We start from the raw sequence: 2,364 nt of genomic DNA on the forward strand, positions 1-2,364 counted from the left end.
AAGGAGAAAAAGATCTTTCCCTTCAGATCCGGGCGCGTGGGTTCGGCGCCAGCCGGGCAGCCCCCAGCTCCGGTACCGAACGCAGCAGCCGAGGGCCGCGCTCCCTCTCGCGGTGCGCGCAGGGAATGCCCCGAAGCGGAGCGCGGAACGAGCAGCGCTTCGCTGCCGAGCCCTCGGACAGAGCATCGGGGATGCAGCGCTGCGCTGCTTCTGGGGATGTCTTGCTTCATGCGGATGTGTGCTTTCCTCGCATTGAAAAGCGCTGTGCGCGTTTGTAAGCCTGTAACTTCGAGGAAAGTTCATAAGGGACAAAATCACACCAAGTGTTCTTTTCCCAGGTTCCCAGGTTTGCAGAAACACATGGAGCTCAGACGCCCCAGATGCAGCCATCCTGCTGGGAATGCCGTGTTGTGTTTCACACGGTTCTGCACTGCACTCCCACGTTCAGGTTTTGCCCCTGTCACGTCAGACAGCTGCCCCCCAGCCCTCACTTGTGCCAGTCCCCCACCTGCAGCAGGCCTTCCTGCTCAGCCACACGCTCAGCAGCAGGAGACGAGGAGGGACTGCGATGTTTGAATGGAATCACTTTGGTTTCCTACGTGGGATAATTGCCTTCCTTTGAAATCCATTCATATCCATTTCTGTTACAGTGTTCCCAAAGCAGTGAGAAGTTGGCATATGAGATGGAATCCCAACACCACATAAGTGCGTGTAAGTAAATGAGTGCCTGTTCTGTCCCTTCGGTTCTCATTCATTCTGTTCTCATGTGAGAACTGGAAAAAGCCTGAAACACGGTTTGTTACACATGTGGTTTTTGAGTGCTGTAATTGAGCTGGGCAGTTCCCTGTGATTAATTATCTGTGAGTCAAAGACACCAAGCTATCAACAAAGTCTTGTTCTGCTTTATTAATTCTGCCCAAACAAGCAGATCCCACGTAAATCTTTTCATGTACAAAACCTTGTTTAGTTTTCAAGCTGTAGAGAGGAGAAAATTACCAAGCAATGATACCTTTCTATTTTCCTTTGAATACTTTAATTTAGGGAGGTGTCCTCGAACTACTCTGGTGTTGGCCAACCTATGTCCTGAAGTCATATTTCATCTGATTACTCCGTTAATTAATCTGTCATGTTCTGTTACAAACTCCACAATCTGATGCTTCTCATGTTCCCTGTTCCAGTCTCCAGGGTCTGAAGCTGAAAGATGAAGCTTGGATTGGAGCTTCAGCCTTTCTGCACGTTCCCAAAAGGGGGAGATAATTTCAGTCCAGTAAATGTAATTCATGCCAAACATGCTTGTAGCTCGAGGTTTCATCAATTATCTAGGATCTGATAAAAAGATAATTGAATTATCTCGAGGCCTTTGACAGATTTTGGATTAGTTTGTTGGAAAAGGAGCCGCTGCTTGAAAATTAATTGCAAAATAAAAGGTCATCTTCATCAAGTGTGATGGGGGATGCCTACAGTTTACCCACCCAACAGCACAGTGCCAGCTGGCCGGGTCCCTAACAGCCCTGCCTTCCTGATGGCAAAACTGCCACCTCACAGCTGGCAGCGCAGCCTCCTGGGACTGCGTGTCCCAGCATGGAAGGGTCCGGGCTGACTGAACAAAGCTGTTTGTTGGAAAGCTTGCCCGCTTCCACCACCGCTCAGCTGTGTTGTGGTGGCCCACGGGCCCGGCAGTAGGAGGAAGATGTGTCAAAAAGAGGATCAGGCTTTCCTAGGACATTCACTAGCAGCGGCAGCTCAGCCAGCACGTGATTCTGCAACGCAGCACATCCTCCCTCAACGCCAGCAAACACAGTGAAAACCTCCTGGTGACCCGCAGGCCTGGAGCCCCTCAGCACAGCAGCGCGGGCACAGCCGACAGCTGTGTGCTGTACTGGGGGTGCTGGAGGCCAGGCTGGGGCGCAGCTCCGGGTTCCAGTGCTGACAGATGTTCACCTCCCTTCTGCGATTCACCCCATTCCTTCTGACTGTTCACCTCCTGGATATTTGACTTTATTACCAACCTCTCCGATTACGCACCAATTAAATAATTCGGCTCATTATGCAAATCACCTTCCTCCAGCCAGCCTCTGGGCACGCACAGAGCCGTATCAAAGAGCACCAGTTAGCAGAAATAACATTCAAAGAGAACAAGCTGCAGAGCGCTGCCGAGCTGTACCTCCTGCCTGAGAGCCGGCAGCGCCGCGCAGCTCCCCGCACAGCTCTTATGCAATTAATGAGTGTTAATTAGCGAGAGCCGGTCTGGCGGCGCCGCAGGACCCACGTGACCCACAGTGCAGCGCCGCACAGCGCCCCCAGTGGCCGTAAGACGAAGCCCTTCAGCTCAGCGCATGGGAACAACTCGGGATTTCTATGAAG

General features: G+C 52.0%; 1 long non-coding RNA gene across 1 annotated transcript; it reads left to right on the top strand.

The window, feature by feature from the left end:
- The first annotated feature begins 6 nt into the window (after nt 1-6).
- On the top strand, nt 7-1,437 carry LOC116217338. Its single transcript, XR_004161762.1, has 2 exons — nt 7-711; nt 1,042-1,437. It is a non-coding gene; the product is annotated as an uncharacterized LOC116217338 (long non-coding RNA).
- The last annotated feature ends 927 nt before the right edge of the window (nt 1,438-2,364 follow it).

Source organism: Meleagris gallopavo, chromosome 21, assembly GCF_000146605.3.
Source record: "Meleagris gallopavo isolate NT-WF06-2002-E0010 breed Aviagen turkey brand Nicholas breeding stock chromosome 21, Turkey_5.1, whole genome shotgun sequence".
Classification (NCBI taxonomy): domain Eukaryota; kingdom Metazoa; phylum Chordata; class Aves; order Galliformes; family Phasianidae; genus Meleagris; species Meleagris gallopavo.